At 44.2% G+C, this 18158-nt stretch overlaps 1 protein-coding gene across 5 annotated transcripts in view; it reads left to right on the plus strand.

The window, feature by feature from the left end:
* The first annotated feature begins 1946 nt into the window (after nt 1-1946).
* SCML4 (Scm polycomb group protein like 4) overlaps nt 1947-18158 on the plus strand; it is a 201521-nt gene continuing 185309 nt past the window's right edge. For 3 of the 5 annotated variants that reach the window (XM_069726269.1, XM_069726270.1, XM_069726267.1), the window contains exon 1: nt 1957-2386. The gene's annotated coding sequence lies outside the window, so the exon portion shown is untranslated. Of the gene's footprint in view, nt 2387-3156; nt 3274-18158 lie in introns of those variants that run through there. The other 2 variants (XM_069726266.1, XM_069726265.1) reach the window with 2 other exon arrangements.

An 18158-nucleotide genomic window follows, 5' to 3' on the forward strand; every position in this document is an offset into this window, starting at 1 on the left:
CCAATACCAGCCCCAAAATGAAACGGAAAAGAAAAAAGAAAAAAGAGACATATGGCATAATCAACAGCGGCCAGCATAAGGAAAGCAGCATATGCGAAAGAGAGGATTGCTCCAATCTACAAGGGAACCATATTATCAAACATATTTACATTTAGAAGCAGATTGTATAATAATTATTAACAGCATATACATATAATGTCCATAGAGACAAAATATGATCAACACACATATACATATGGAAAAATAAATACACATCCATAGGTATCATAGATATAAATGTACATAGTCTCATGGATATAAAGCCAATGTGGAATTAACTGTCCTGCCAGTCTCTGAAGTAAAGCGTAGAGATCCTTACTCCCTCGGTGTTCTGGCTACCGGCTTCTGCGCCTCAGAAAGGAGGCAGCCTTTTACAGGGCAGAACTCCTTCTGGTTTCCTCTCCTTTTGCTATGACTTCGTTTCTCACTCACTACAAGACCATTCCCTTCTGATGTCTCTTTCTTAGGATGCTGCCGCATGTGGGGCAGGCGCAGCTCCGTGGACCCTCGTCCTCGACAGAACTCAGTCTGCGTCTGGCTCCCTCTCTCTCCAGCCAGCTTCTCCCTTGTTCTGCCTACTTTCTATCCAGACCACCAGTTTTACCTAGTTGTGAGGAGTGCCCTAATAGATAGAAGCATGGCTCCCCCTGGCGGCCTGGAGTGTGAAGTGTGTTGTGTGGTTTGTGATACCTGGTAAGGTGATCTCCTTTATTGCCTTCAGACGTAACATCACTCCCCCTGGTGGAAGAGCGACATTACTGCAAGGGCCAGGACCCTGGGGAGCTGCCCACACATACACACACACACACACTCATTATATATATATATATATATATATATATATATATATATATATATATATATATATATTGGATGTTTGGATTCAATAAAAATGGTAAAATTTTGCCAAACTCTAGTACACAACATAATATACTTGGTACAACTCAATGACATATTTTTCCTTCATGTCATCCCAAGGCTGGTGTACCCGCACACCAAAAATCTCTTCAAAAAAAGGGTGATTGTCTTTCAGACAATATGTACATTTTATGGCACAGGACTGTTGATGTGGTGTCACACTCTGTGATAACTTTCTGACTTGTTCTGCACAGTAAATCTCCCCTAAGTCTTTCAGAGAGATTTCAGTTGGGTTCCTATGACGTACTTACACATCTTCTCCCTACATTTTCTGCAAACCCGTGCGTAGCAAATAAGCGGAAGTGATGACTATCTATCCGAGCCTCATTCATTTCTGACACCACAACACAAACCACATGTGACATGGCGGAAGAGGCGAAGAGGTGGCTGCGACTCTTGTGACTGGAGAGATAACCAAGGTGTAGTTCTAATGCAAAACTTCATGTATGTAAAATGGGGGTCTCCTCCCAATATTTGCTCCACGTCCCCAAATCGTGCTCCCAGTTAAGGTTTATTGTATGCGTTTATGGCCATATAGGTCTTGTGGCGCAGGGGAAGGCGGAGGAGGGGAGAGAATGTGGGGGCCGCAGCAGTGCCCCCTCCTCTAATAATAGTAAATTCACAATCACTTAGGAAGAGATTATCCCAATGATGAATGTTCTGCCTGCTGATTGAGAGGCGGTGTACATCTGCATAGATAATGCCCACATGGGCTCTAGGGGGGCAAGAAGACAATAATTGCAGGCGTCTATAGGCACTTGCCTATTCTTTGTTTGCCTATCTCGGCGTGTCAGGCCGGAGATATAGATTTGGGTGTCATGTTCGCTGTGGCTGCTGCATTATGAGGACAAAGAGATGTTACAGTCTGGTTTCTATGGCAACAGGAGATGCAGTCAGAACCCAAATTCTTTCTAGTATCCCAAATGTTGTGATGTGTGCGCACTATGCAGTCTCCAAAACTGTGATGCAGAAATTGTCCCCCCCCCTTCATGTCAGGGCAGAGCTGCCAGGGAGCATGCTGTGTGAGGGGCTGCACTCCATTTCCACTTTTGGAGAGTGACATTTTGGGGCTGAGCAGCTTAGAGGAAGGGACACAACACACACAGGCCCTGTTCTGTGCATGTGAAATGTGTGTGTTCTGCACAAGGCAGTGGTTGGCTGCTTTTCCGGACATGATGTGGTTGAATCTGTCATCGTAATGGAAATTCATTGCTGTAGCTATGGTAAATGGAGTTTTCTGCCTGTGCTGAATGCATTAGTCTAATGAGATGTTTGCAGCTGGAGAGCTGAGCTGCTGGAGGAGGCTCACAGCCTGAGAGCAGACAGGGAGAAGATGGCTCTGCTGTGTGTGCATGCCCTGGCAATCAGCTGTCCTCGCAGTCACAACAGCCTGTGAGGGCACCGACAACTGCTCTGCAAGAAGGCAAAGGTAAGATGTGCAGGCTGCCATGCCTCCTGCCAGGGCACCACTCCTGCACCACTTACACACACAGTGATAATGGACCTGGCATATATGCCTGGGATTGAAATGGAGAAAGCAATACAGTATATGGTATTATTAGGAGTTGATGAACCTCTGTACACTCATTACATGTAGAGAAGATGGGTGGATTTTGTATTTCCTATTTATAATGTGGCTCTGCTTACTATATGGGGTGCGTTAGCACTGGAATAATAATGATATGATGCATAAACATCACACAAATCTCTGCCATTATTTTGTTATGGATGCTGTTCACATTGTAAATATTCTGCATAGTAAAGTAGAGAAATAAGTGTATTTCCTAGTACTGCACCGCTATCCATGTATTTGCTGCATAGTCTGTGTTCCTTGGTAGTAGAAGCACACTTGTGAATGCACTGTCCTGGGAAGGCTGCAGTTCTTCCAGGGGAATGAGCTTGGAGGCTGACCTGCCTGAGATATAATAGTGGCACTTTGCACAGTCAGTTCTCCTTGCAAGTGTCAGACTCCTGTTAGAGCTGCATGATTAGTCCTGTAATAGAAAGTCAGCTCTCTGGCTGGACATGGCCTTCTAGGGGTTGTATACCCTGCTGGTCACTTGATTGTTTCCTTGTGTACTTCAGTTGGGGAGATACTGTAATCTTCACTAATACAGCTTTGCTATCAGATCTGCTAATGTTTTCATAAAGCCATTCTGGGATATCTTGCAGATGGAGAGGCGGTTAACCCCTTCAGATGAAAAATTGGGAAGTGGTAGACAACTGACACTGCATTTTACATAGCACTCCCTTAGCTGTATAGCTGGATTATCATGATAAAGGAAGTTTGACTCCTGACAACCTTATTGCTTAGAGGTTAGAATCTTCATGGTGTTTTTTTAATGCAATTTTAGAACGTGCGCTCAAGAAATCTTTCACATAAAGGTACTTGTCTAGAGGTGAAACCTGTATTACAAAAGGTATACAATGTAATGTGTCTGCTTTATGCAATTACACTATTTATTCTGCTTTGCTTATATAGCGTTATTTTATTCCACAGCGCTTTGCAGACATCATCATCACTGTCCCCATCGGGCTCACAATCTAAATTCCCTATCAATATGTTTTTGGAATGTGGGAGGAAACTGGAGAACCCGGAGGAAACCCACGCAAACACGGGGAGAACATACAAACTCCTTGCAGATGTTGTTCTTGGTGGGATTTGAACCCAGGACCCCAACGCTGCAAGGCTACAGGGCTATGTCTTTGTAGTGTGGGAAGAAACCAGAGTACCTGGGGAAAACATTCCAACTCCTTGCAGATATTGTCCTTGGTAGGATTTGAACCCATCAGTGTCTGACTGGGATACCTACCAACAATTAGTAGCATTGACTCTGGGTGCCCACCCTAAAGTTCCACAATAATATTAGGCTAGGTTCACACTTGTGTTTTAGTGTTGGTTGAGAGGCTCAGTTGTAAGTTCCATAATTATCATGATCCTAGCTATACCTTTTTAATTTTTAGGCCTTCGGGATGCAGTAAATTGTTTTTAGTTTCCCATAGCCATTTTTTTTTTATTTATGATTTGTGCCCTTTGGAATTCTCGCTCAGGGTGTAATAAACTCTCCTTCATCCATGACTTCTTCCGTTCTGATTCTCTTAACCTTCTGGCTCTTACTGAAACCTGGATCCAGCAGTCAGACCACCACCGCTGCTGCTGCTCTCATATGGCAGACTACACTTCTCTCATACTCCAAGATCGGACAATAGACCAGGAGGTGGCGTTGGTCTGCTCCTATCTCCCAAATGTACCTTTCAGGTTATCCCCCAAGTACCCTCACTTGTCTTCCCTTCTTTTGAGGTCCATGCTGTCAGACTCTACAACCCCTTCTCCATGGGAGTGGCGGTGTTGTATCGTTGTCCGGGCCCCCCATCAGTTCCTGGATCACTTTGCTACCTGGCTTCCACACTTTCTCTCCTGTGACATCCCCACCCTCATCATGGGTGATTTCAACATCTCCATTGCTTCTCCCCTCTCCCCATCTTCTATTCACCTTTTATCTCTAATCTCCTCCTTCGGCCTTTCGCAGCTTACTAACTCTTCAACGCATAAAGACGGAAACTCCCTCGACTTGGACTTCTCCCGCCTCTGCTCAGTGGATGATTTCACAAACTCCCCTCTCCCGCTCTCTGACCACAACCTTCTTTCATTCTATATCAGGAACTGCCATCCCGCTCAGGTCACCCCCACTTTCCATTTCAAAAACCTGACCTGCACATCCAAACATAGACTGAGTGTGAACAGGTGCTGAACCCAGAGTCGCCAACTCGTATATAGTTAAATAAATAGGGCAGCACACTGCAGCGCCAAAACATGCAAACTTGAAAAAACGAAATTTGAACTGCATTACTGCACTAGAAATATGAAAAATGAGAGCTTTTAGCGCACAAAAATGGCCAATTTTATGTGTACCTCGTAGCCACGTTAAGGCATCTCTCTTATACGAGGTCCTACGTTTGACCTACCTCACTGAGAATAAACGTCTCCATCTGAATGGGTACATGTAGAAACCTCTTCTTGGACTCAAATTCTCTCTCTATGTGGAGGGGTATTGGACCTACTATAATTAAAACACCTGAAGCTAGGAGGCGGGGAGTGCACGATCAGAAGGCTAGAGAATACATTTCAAAAACCTGACCTGCACATCCAAACATAGACTGAGTGTGAACAGGTGCTGAACCCAGAGTCGCCAACTCGTATATAGTTAAATAAATAGGGCAGCACACTGCAGCGCCAAAACATGCAAACTTGAAAAAACGAAATTTGAACTGCATTACTGCACTAGAAATATGAAAAATGAGAGCTTTTAGCGCACAAAAATGGCCAATTTTATGTGTACCTCGTAGCCACGTTAAGGCATCTCTCTTATACGAGGTCCTACGTTTGACCTACCTCACTGAGAATAAACGTCTCCATCTGAATGGGTACATGTAGAAACCTCTTCTTGGACTCAAATTCTCTCTCTATGTGGAGGGGTATTGGACCTACTATAATTAAAACACCTGAAGCTAGGAGGCGGGGAGTGCACGATCAGAAGGCTAGAGAATACATTTCAAAAACCTGACCTGCACATCCAAACATAGACTGAGTGTGAACAGGTGCTGAACCCAGAGTCGCCAACTCGTATATAGTTAAATAAATAGGGCAGCACACTGCAGCGCCAAAACATGCAAACTTGAAAAAACGAAATTTGAACTGCATTACTGCACTAGAAATATGAAAAATGAGAGCTTTTAGCGCACAAAAATGGCCAATTTTATGTGTACCTCGTAGCCACGTTAAGGCATCTCTCTTATACGAGGTCCTACGTTTGACCTACCTTCTTTTGAGGTCCATGCTGTCAGACTCTACAACCCCTTCTCCATGGGAGTGGCGGTGTTGTATCGTTGTCCGGGCCCCCCATCAGTTCCTGGATCACTTTGCTACCTGGCTTCCACACTTTCTCTCCTGTGACATCCCCACCCTCATCATGGGTGATTTCAACATCTCCATTGCTTCTCCCCTCTCCCCATCTTCTATTCACCTTTTATCTCTAATCTCCTCCTTCGGCCTTTCGCAGCTTACTAACTCTTCAACGCATAAAGACGGAAACTCCCTCGACTTGGACTTCTCCCGCCTCTGCTCAGTGGATGATTTCACAAACTCCCCTCTCCCGCTCTCTGACCACAACCTTCTTTCATTCTATATCAGGAACTGCCATCCCGCTCAGGTCACCCCCACTTTCCACACATATAGAAATATACAGGCCATTAACACCCAGAAACTTATGAAAAACTTGCAGTTATCATTGGCCCCTAACTCCTCCCTCTGATGTCCTGATTCTGCACTGAAGCATTATAATGAAACACTGCAAAGTGCTCTGGATGAAGCTGCACCTCCTATACATAGAACGTCACGGCACAGAAGGCGACAACCCTGGCACACGCTGCAAACATGTTTCCTACAGCGGTGCTCCAGGTACACCGAACGTCTGTGGAGAAAATCCAATCTACCTGAAGATTTCATCCATTATAAGTTGATGCTTAAAACATAAAACACTGCCCTTCACCTCTCCAAACAAACCTATTTCAACACCCTCATCAACTTACTATCCAATAACCCAAAATGTCTCTTTGACCCATTTCATTCCCTACTCATCCCAAGAGTGCAGGCCCCAACCACGGATCACCGCGCTGACGATCTGGACAATTATTTCAAAGAAAAAATTGACCATATCCGACAGGAAATTATCTCCCAATCCCCTCATACCATGCATGTTTTTCCTCCCTCTACTAATCTACCTATGCCCGACATTGTCATTGCCTTGTGTGGCTCCACCATTACTCCCCAGCAACATGCCTGCTGTCTTGGGGTCATACTTGATTCCAAGCTTTCATTCACCACCACATCTGATCACTGGCTCGCTCTTGTTATCTGCACCTCAAAAACATTTCTAGAATTTGACTCGTTCTTGCTTTCAACTCTGCAAAAACTCTCACTGTTTTTCTTATTCATTCTTGTCTGAACTATTGTAACTCTCTACTAATCGGTCTCCCTCTTACCAAACTCGCCCCTCTCCAATCTGTCTTGAATGCTGCAGCCAGAATTATATTCCTCACCAATCGTTACACCGATGACTCTACCTTGTGCCAGTCATTACACTGGTTACCCATCCACTCCAGAATCTGTGTCGTATGCTGAAAAGGGAGAGATGGTCGGAGTCAGGAACCCAGTGGGGGATCCAAGTGTTCCCTGATGGGATGGTCTGAGACTGCAAATAAGTATATGACACACATACATTAGTATATAACACAACATAAACACATCAGCATATTGTACACACATATAATTATATAATACACACATCAGTATATAACACACATATCAGTATATAACACACACATTAGTATATGACACACATTAGTATATAACAAACACACATGTATTACACATACATCAGTATATAACAGACACATGTATAAAACACACATCAGTATATAACAGACACACATATATAACACAGACACACACGTATAACACACATCAGTATAAAACATGCTGTACATCAGTATATAACAGACACATATATAACACACACACATCAGTATATAAAAGACACACATATATAACACACACATCAGTAAATAACAGAAACACATGTATAACACACACATATGACACACATACATGCATAACACACTGTACACTAGTATATAACACATATTTATATAACATACCGTACATCAGTATATAACAGACGCATATATTTCACACACATCAGTATATAACACACATCAGTATATAACAGACACATATATATTACACACACACAACAGTATATAACACACTGTACACCCATATATAACACACGTACGCACACTAACACCCACATAAATACATTAGTTTAGATGCTAAGTTGACCGAGCTGCACCCAGATTGTTGTCCTTGTCTATGTCACTTGGCTGTATATCACAAATGCCCATAATATAAACTGAATATGCAAACTCACATCTAGTAACCTAGCAACGTAAGTAGCATAATGTCATCCTGGTAGTGATGGGTCTGAGACCAGCATGTATAGCGCAAGATGGATTTCACTCATTCAGTGTCAGCAATGAGCTTTTAAATTTTTACTACAATACATTTTAAATGACAGAACAGGAATTATTAGATTCGATAGCTGAATCTATAATCCACTATACGTTGTGATTCATTAATGGATTTATCTTTTTTGTCATCCATCCACATATAATTCATAATGATGCCGGGTGTAGGAGGCGATGCTATTTACGGCTGTTCATATTCCCATATACAACCACCATTCCGTTATTTTTCCCTCTGTCCTTTCAAGTAGTGGAGTTGGTTTCTAATAAGCCGTTTTGGCTTATATGTGTTGTGACAAAGTCACTGGTAAAGTACTGGAGGGGAGATATGTTTTACTACACCTAAATTCGTCAGTGATATAAAACTGAGAGTTTTTCCTCCAGCACACTAAGTGTTGTGAGGTTTACGCTAATGGGCTGGGTTTTATGTGGACAACCATAGAGTGGGTGGGAGGATGTCCACATTATCTCCACCTGCAGAGCCAGCACTGCCGTGAGCTGACAGGACTTGCGTGATGTCACAGTCAGGTGATCAGTCACATGGAGGAATCTCATGGTCTGGGGAGTAAGTAGCTGGCCTCCAAAGGCAGTTGGAGTCAGTGTTTGGAGAGGAAGCACTCCAGGGAAGTGTTTGTGCCTGTGTCAAAGGACCTGAACTGTGGATATTGCTAACCCTGAGTGGGCTGATCCCAGCTAGGAGAAGGACTGTGTTTTATTTTGTTTTGCTCTTGTGCCCAGAGGGCCGTGTTTATTTTTCCCAGCTTGGTTTATGCTGCATTTAATAATCCAAGCACATTCTTAAAGAGACAGTGTTCCATTTCTACCTCTGTGTCCAGTCAATTGAGCCGATCTACCACAGTGTACAAAGATTTTGGACATTTCTACCATTATTTGGGGGTTTTCTGTGTTGTCTTATGTACGTATGTAAGGGAAACTGTGTAGCAGCAGGAGGTTTTCTTTGTAACCATAAAATTTTGATATTTGGAAGGCCACATTTTTCCATTGCTTCCCTCCGGTGACAATATTACTACTCCCCCCTACCTTCTTGTCAAGAAGAGGAGCAGAGGAGCCTGACTGATATACAAAGGAAGACCTCATTTAGCCTCTCCTGTGCTCTCAAATCACCAGGCTCATTTGTAATGTCTAACATGTTAATATTTCTTTTTAATTGCTTTTTCCATGGGAACCAACTGCCTCGGATGTGTTGAGTTTTTGGAGCTGTCATTTTCTGTGTATATTTTCTCCTACAAACATGCAAAAAGCATTTATTATATCATCCAAGTGTTGGCTTCTAATCTTCTAATCTTATTTACTGGCTAAATAGAAGAATGTGATTTAAAAGGGTATTCCGATTTTATAATTTTATGGCATTTTCTAGAACATTGTAATATGTTGGGTCCAAGCTCTGAGACCCCTACTGATCCAGAGAATGAAGCATCTAAGGTCCCTTTGGCTTTTCTCCTAAACAAAGGTGCTCCGAGCTACCTGATGTGAATGGAACCTCAACACTAAAATGAATGTGCTATGATGTAGTTCTCTGAACATCGGGTTCCTCAAAGGATCGGTGAGGATCCCGCTAGTTGGACCTTTACCAAATAGGACGTGATGTCAAATATTTTGTTTTCAGTTATGGAATTAAATATTCTTTCACTATGATATAGCTCAGAATACAGGCAGATTTGCAATTCAGAATTGTATAGAAACTGAGTGACTCCTGGGAGAGGTAGTGGTTACCATAGTGATTGTCACTTAACTTGGCTCTCACACTTAGGCCATGTTCACACACTGTGAAAAATTTCTAATACAAATGTGTGACAACACTTTTGTTTGGTATATTGTAATTTGTTATGGGGATTTAATGAGGATCTGTGTATTTTCATAAATATGTAATTTAAAAAAACCTGATGTAAATGCTGCTTTTCTTCTGAATCCGGCGTTGTGTTTCTTTTGCTTCTGTGCCTCTCCATCTGTAAGATATGGCCTTGTTTCCCTGTGTGTAAATCTAGTCTTGTTAGCCAAGTGGGTGTGATCCTTCCACTCTTTTTAAAGATCATGCCCAGTTGACTAAAAAGACTAGAAATTTATACAGAGAAAAAAGGGGCCATATATCAGGAAAGGAAAGGAGCAGAAACAAAAGAAAAACAATGCCAGATTCAGAACAGTGATATTTACACCCAGTACTAAAAACTTATTTATAGCAAGTGGCATGGTCGTCCTTAAAGGGTTATTCACATCCTTTCATTACCTGCAGCTGGAAACATGAATTACAGAAAGTGTATAGCTTGCTCGGATATGCTTTTAATGCAACATTCATTTGCTGTTATGGGGGCATCTGCGTTTCACTGTTTCCATAGTCCCACCTGCTGTGACCGGCACTTGGATGCTGTTATTCCCATCTCAGCCAGTAAGAGCAGAGATGCAAATGACCTTTTAAAGGGGTTTTCCACTTATAGGATTCCATCCTTTAATGGAAGTGCTGTGTTAAAATAATAAAATCAGTTGACACTCCCCCTTTTCTTCTCTCTGCCGCTGCTCTTTTCTCTACATTTTGGCAGCAGCAGTAAAGTCATGACTACAGGACACACATCATTACTAAAGCCAATCACTGAGAGCAGCAGTTTGTGCTATCTACTGTACATCGGCAGAACTGCTGCGCTCAGTGTCTGCGGCAGTGATGAGCTCGGTGTCCATTCTACAGCCAGTAACTAGAGACTGGAGCCAGACAATAACCTACAGTGTGTACGGAAAGTATTCATACCCTTTATACCTTTCACTCTTTGTTTCATTGCAGCCATTTGGTAAATTCAAACAAGTTCATTTTTTTCTCATTAATGTATATTCTGCTCCCCATTTTGACTGAAAAAACCCAGGAATGTAGAAATTTTTGCAAATGTATTAAAAAAGAAAACCTGAAATTTCACATGGTCATAAGTATTCAGTCCCTTTGCTCAGTTTTGAGTAGAAGCACCCTTTTGAGCTAGTACAGCCATGAGTCTTCTTGGGAATGATGCAACAAGTTCTTCACACCTGATTTGGTGATCCTCTGCCATTCTTCCTTGCAGATCCTCTTCAGTTCCGTTAGGTTGAATGGTGAATGTTGGTGGACAGCCATTTTCAGGTCTCTCCAGAGATGCTCAATAGCAGACCTGGGCAAGATGCGGCCCGCGGGCCGCATCCGGCCCGCCTGATGATTTTTAACGGCCCGCCAGCTAGCTGTCAGTTCTGACAGCCGCCGCCGGCACCGCTCGGCCAGCCGCCAGATGCTTATGAGGGCTGGCGGCTGGAGTGAAGGCCCCGAGGTCATCCACACGCTGCGCATTGCAGCGCATACAGTTCCTCCATACGGGAGTCCTCCAGGGTCAGGATGTGATTGACACAGCATCAGGAGCCATTAGCTCCTGGCTGTGTCAATCATTCTTGTTTCCGGAGGCAGCATTATGCCACCGGTCACAAGAGGCTGCGCTCCGCATCGGCCCTGTACGTCACGTGCGTACGTCACCTGCGTACGTCACTCCACGGCCGCGCGGGATGCTGCGGTGAAGAAAGTTGCTGGCTGATGGTCTCCATCCTTCGGGTGAGTATCAGCGGTGGTCTCAGCAGTGGCGTATCCAGGGGGCCCCCGGGCGCAGCCGACAGTGCAGCACTATATGGGGGCCATAACATTTGTGCAGCACTATATGGGGGCCAAACTGTTTGTGCTGCTGTATATGGGGCCATAACATTTGTACTGCTGTATATGGGGCCCATACTGTTTGTGCTGCTGTATATGGGGGCCATACTGTTTGTGCTGCTGTATATGGGGCCCATACTGTTTGTGCTGATGTATATGGGGCCCATACTGTTTGGGCTGCTGTATATGGGGCCCATACTGTTTGTGCTGCTGTATATGGACCCATACTGTTTGTGCTGCTGTATATGGGGCCCATACTGTTTGTGCTGCTGTATATGGGGGCCATACTGTTTGTGCTGCTGTATATGGGGCCCATACTGTTTGTGCTGCTGTATATGGGGCCCATACTGTTTGTGCAGCACTATATGGGGCCATACTGTTTGTGCTGCTGTATATGGGGCCCATACTGTTTGTGCTGCTGTATATGGGGGCCATACTGTTTGTGCTGCTGTATATGGGGGCCATACTGTTTGTGCTGCTGTATACGGGGCCCATACTGTTTGTGCAGCACTATATGGGGCCATACTGTTTGTGCTGCTGTATATGGGGCCAAACTGTTTGTGCTGCTGTATATGGGGCCATAATGTTTGTGCTGCAGTATATGGGGCCATAATGTTTGTGCTGCAGTATATGGGGCCATAATGTTTGTGCTGCAGTATATGGGGCCATAATGTTTGTGCTGCAGTATATGGGGCCCATACTGTTTGTGCAGCACTATATGGGGCCCATACTGTTTGTGCTGCAGTATATGGGGCCCATACTGTTTGTGCTGCAGTATATGGGGCCATAATGTTTGTGCTGTAGTATATGGGGCCCATACTGTTTGTGCTGCAGTATATGGGGCCCATAATGTTTGTGCTGCAGTATATGGGGCCCATAATGTTTGTGCTGCAGTATATGGGGCCATAATGTTTGTGCTGCAGTATATGGGGCCATAATGTTTGTGCAGCACTATATGGTGCAAGTGTCTGTATGGGGCATTGCCCATCATATGTATCATGGAACCCGCCAGCTGTAATGCCCCATGCAGATGGCCTTATTATATATATGTATACTACAGTATTGGGTAAAAATGAGTTAATTATATTAGTCCGGCCCTCTAAAACCATCCAAATTTCTCATGCGGCCCCATGGCAAAATTAATTGCCCACCCCTGCTCAATAGGGTTTGGGTCAGGGCTCTGGCTAGGCCAGTCAAGAATGGTCACAGAGTTGTTCTGAAACCACTTGCACCTTCGGCCAAGACTGAGGTCCAGAGTACTCTGGAAGAGATTTTCATCTAGGATATCTCTGTACTTGGCCGCATTCATGTTTCCTTCAATAACAACCAGTCGTCCTGTCCCTGCAGCTGAAAAACACCCCATAGCATCATGTTGCCACCACCATGTTTCACTGTTGGGATTGTACTGGGCAGGTGATGAGCAGTGCCTAGTATTCGCCACACATACCGCTTAGAATTATCACCAAAAAGGTCTATCTTCGTCTCATCAGACCAGAGAATCTTATTTCTCATAGTCTGGGAGTCTTTTGTGTGTTTTTTAGCAAACTCTATGCGGGCTTTCTTATGATTTGCACTGAGGAGAGGCTTCCGTCAGGCCTCTCTGCCATAAAGGCCAGATTGGTGGAGGGCTGCAGTGATAGTGGACTTTGTGGAACTTTCTCCCATCTCCCTACTGCATCTCTGGAGCTCAGCCACAGTGATCTTGGGGTTCTTCTTTACCTTTCTCACCAAGGCTCTTCTTCCACGAATGCTCAGTTTGGCTGCACAGCCAGGTCTAGGAAGACTTCTGGTGGTCCCAAACTTCTTCCATTTAAAGATTATGGAGGCCACTGTGCTCTTAGGAACCTTGAGTTCTGCAGAAATTCTTTTGTGACTTTGGCCAGATCTGTTGTGAATTCTGTGGCAGAGCTCCCTCCTGTGGTCACAAGTGGTACTTCGGCTGATTCTCTCTGTGAGCTTCCGTTGGTGGAGGAGAGTGGTACTGCGGCTTCTGAGTTTCCTTCCTCAGGTGTTGTGGTGAAGTCGTTAGGTGCTGCTCTATTTAACTCCACCTAGTGCTTCGATCCTGGCCTCCAGTCAATGTTCTAGTATTGGACCTGTTTCCTCCTGGATCGTTCCTGTGGCCTGCTGCTCTGCATAGCTAAGTTCTGCTTTGCTATTTTGTTTGCTGTTTTTTTCTGTCCAGCTTGTCAATTTGTTTTTTCTTTCTTGCTGGAAGCTCTGGGACGCAGAGGGTGTACCTCCGTGCCGTTAGTTCGGTACGGAGGGTCTTTTTGCCCCCTTTGCGTGGTTTTTTGTAGGGTTTTGTGTTGACTGCAAAGTTACCTTTCCTATCCTCGCTCTGTTCAGAAAGTCGGGCCTCACTTTGCTAAATCTATTTCATCTCTACGTTTGTCTTTTCATCTTAACTCACAGTCATTATATGTGGGGGCTGCCTTTTCCTTTGGGGTATTTCTCTGAGGCAAGGTAGGCTTATTTTCTATCTTCAGGCTAGCTAGTTTCTCAGGCTGTGCCGAGTTGCATAGGGAGCGTTAGGCGCAATCCACGGCTGCTTCTAGTGTGGTTGGAGAGGTTTAGGGATTGCGGTCAGCAGAGTTCCCACGTCTCAGAGCTCCTTCTATGTTTTTGGGTTATTGTCAGGTCACTGTATGTGCTCTGACCTCTATGTCCATTGTGGTACTGAATTACCTTATCATAACACAGATCTGTGCCTTTCCACAATTCTGTCTCTGAGCTCCTTGGCCAGTTCCTTTGACCTTATGATTCTCATTTGGCCTGACATGCACTGTGAGCTGTGAGGTGACAGGTGTGTGCCTTTACAAATCAAGTCCTATCAGTTTAATTAAACACAGCTGGACTCCAATGAAGGAGTAGGACCATCTCAAGGAGGATCACAAGTAAATGGACAGTATTTGACTTAAATATGAGTGTCTGAGCAAAGGGTCTGAATACTTATGACCATGTGATATTTCAGTTTTTATTTTTTATCAAATTTGCAAAAATGTCTACATTTTCTGTTTTTTTCAGTCAAGATGGGGTGCAGAGTGTACATTAATGTGAAAAAATGAACTTTTTTTGATTTTACCAAATGGCTGCAATGAAACAAAGAATGAAAAATTTAAAGGGGCCTGAATACTTTCTGTACCCACTGTATATTTACAATAATATGGTACTAAATTATTAACTATTGTAAGTACACATATGAACTGGGTAAATATACTGTATGTTTGTTTTTACATGTTCTAATCTAAGCAATGAGAACATGTGTGAAACATTTACATTGAATGTGGATTTTCCTGATTTTCCTCATGCAAAGAAAGAGCATTAAACAATCATTCCTTCTGTCCTTAACTAATATAAACTATTGGGGCTCGTCCTGGCCTTTACAGACAAATTGTTTATGACAGACATTAAAAACAGAAATATATAATTTATACTTTAATTAGTAAGGTCAATTTGTCCCATACAAAAAAAGTATGGATAAAACTGGTGAATACAGTCTATGAAAAGCCATAGGAAAAAAATTCTAGAAAATGTATATAGTATCTTTTATATAATGTAGTGAAGAAACAGTGTATAGTAAAACTTTTTTTTTAACCCAGCATCCGGGTGCAGCAATCATTTCTAGCAAAACTGAAACTTTGTAATCTGCCAAAACCAGATGCAGAAGGCTAAAGGTACCTTCACACTGAGCAACTTTAGAACGATAACGATAGCGATCCGTGACATTGCAGCGCACTGGCTAGCGATATCGTTGTGTTTGACACGCAGCAGCGATCAGGATCCTGCTGTGACATCGCTGGTCGGAGCTAGAAGGCCAGAACTTTATTTAGTCACTGCATCACCCGCTGACATCGCTGGATCGGCGTGTGTGACGCCGATCCAGCGATGTGTTCACTTGTAACCAGGGTAAACATTAGGTTACTAAGCGCAGGGCCACGCTTAGTAACCCGATATTTACCCTGGTTACCATTGTAAATGTAAAAAAAAAAAAAACACTACATACTTACATTCCGGTATCTGTCGTGTCCCCCGGCGTCAATTTCCCTGCACTGTGTCAGCACCAGCCGGCCGTAAAGCAGAGCACAGCGGTGACGTCACCGCTCTGCTTTACGGCCGGCGCTTACACAGTGCAGGGAAGCTGACGTCGGGGGATGCGACAGACACCGGAATGTAAGTATGTAGTTTTTTTTTTACATTTACAATGGTAACCAGGGTAAACATCGGGTTACTAAGTGCGGCCCTGCGCTTAGTAACCCGATGTTTACCCTGGTTACCCGGGGACTTCGGCATCGTTGGTCGCTGGAGAGCTGCCTGTGTGACAGCTCTCCAGCGACCACACAACGACTAAACAACGACGCTGCAGCGATCGGCATCGTTGTCTATATTGCTGCAGCGTCGCTTAATGTGACGGTACCTTTAGGCTCCATTTAGAAAGACTTAGAATAGAGAATTAACATGGAGTATGCTGTGGCTTTTAACTGAGGGGTTTCCTTTATTTCCCTACATAATCACTTAAAGGGGTATTTAATCTAGCAGGGAAATAGAGCTTTAACCTGAAATATTAAAGGGGTTGTCCACTACTTTACATCTCCATGAGATCCGGGATCTGGAAACTAATGGGTGGGCTTGTAGTTTGGGTAGGTCGCATTCAGCAGAGCTCACACTGCTCCTGTTCATGCTGCTGTATACAGCAGTGTGCTGTTCCATGTATATTCCTCAGTTTCCATGTATGTTGTTATATTTTACTCTGCTGCCACCCAATGGCCTTTTTCTGTATGGCAGCTTGTTTTTCATGTATTTCTTGTGGGCATGTCTTACATCCGGTTCAGGGGTCAAATCTTCTCTTCCTCTGGCAGCCATTTCCAGTTTACTTTCTGTTGTGAGAGGACGTGCTTTTGAACTGGGCTTAGGAAGGCATCAGTCTTTCGACCACTCTCTCATGCTGCTCACACTTGCAGACACATTTGGTGCTACATCTTACTGTACCCTGTCTACCCTGCATTTCTGGAGAAGTTCTGTATTACCAGTTATACGCTGTATGTCCAGATCTACAAAATAAACAAGTCTGGATTACACAATCCCTGGAGTGCATCATCTCTCTGGACGCTGAGCAGCATTGGTCCTGTCTGCCTCATATCGAGGAAATACGAAGGTACGATTATCTCTCTCACAACTCTTATTAGTCTGCGACACCTTCATTCGCCTCATGTGGGGACAGAACAGTCGAAAGACTGCCTTGAAGCCCGGCCAGAATCACCCTTATATCACTATTCACGTGCCCGCTCTCTGCCCGCTCACATACTGCAGCCCTGCTCTGTTAAGAAATCTCCTGCAGCATCACCTCAGACTGCATTGTACATAAAGACTCTCTGTGTATTATACCACACTGCTGCAGATCGTCGGACCGCAGAACCCCACAATTCTCCAACAACACCTTGGGAATCTTATCAGGGGGTCGCAACTAAGCTGCACCGCAATTTCCAGCCCCCAATTTAAAGGTTCAGTTTCTTAAAGGGACAGCGCACCTTAAATCAAAATGGCCGAAAAGGACCTTCCACAGTTCCCCAATGCTGAAACAGAGCAAATACAACCTGATACTGTCCATTATGAAGACCAGGAAGCAGAGCCCGCTTCCACAGCAGACCCAGATGCATGACCAGTATGTTCCATCAAGCCAACATTAAAGGTCCTCGAGAATTACTGTTCCACAAGGGATGAGTTCAATGACAACTTGGACGACCTATGGGAACGAGTCGCCTCCCTTATGTCAAGCGTCCAACGCCATAAAAATGATGCAGCGGGTTTACAGGACACTATAAGACAGCTAGACGTGGCCCACGGCAGATACAAGAGACTGTCCACAAAGTATGCTGCCTTCCTTAAAGAATCTAAAATCGACGAAGCCCTATCAGAGTTAAGCAAGGCAGATTCCACAGACAGAGAAAGGGACGCCGCCGTGCAAGACGCCAAAGATAAAGCGGAGCTTCGTATCACCCATCTGCAAGAAACTAGATCGCACAGGTCAGCCTCGTCTAAACACTCTGCTCGGTCGTACAAATCATCCTGCTCAAGAACTTCAGCCCTCAGCGACAGAATCCTAGAGGCCCGTTTAAATGCAGAGCGGTCCAAACTAAGACGTTCATACACCGAAAAGAAAGCAGAAGCAGAGGCTCGAGCAAAGATTCTTCAAACAGAAGCAGAAGCGAAGAGAGCAGAAGCAGAGGCTCGAGCAAAGATTCTTCAAACAGAAGCAGAAGCGAAGAGAGCAGAAGCAGAGGCTCAAGCAAGGATTCTTCAAACAGAAATGGAGGAAGAAATTGCATTAGCCGAAGTAAAAATACTCGAGCAAGCATTGAAGCAAAACCTCGACCCAATTTGCCTGCCACCACAGGAAGAAGACGACCCAGCTGTTCGTACCAGAGACTACGTGCAGAAACAGATACCT

The sequence above is a fragment of the Ranitomeya imitator genome, chromosome 5, assembly GCF_032444005.1.
Source record: "Ranitomeya imitator isolate aRanImi1 chromosome 5, aRanImi1.pri, whole genome shotgun sequence".
NCBI classification, from domain to species: Eukaryota; Metazoa; Chordata; class Amphibia; order Anura; family Dendrobatidae; genus Ranitomeya; species Ranitomeya imitator.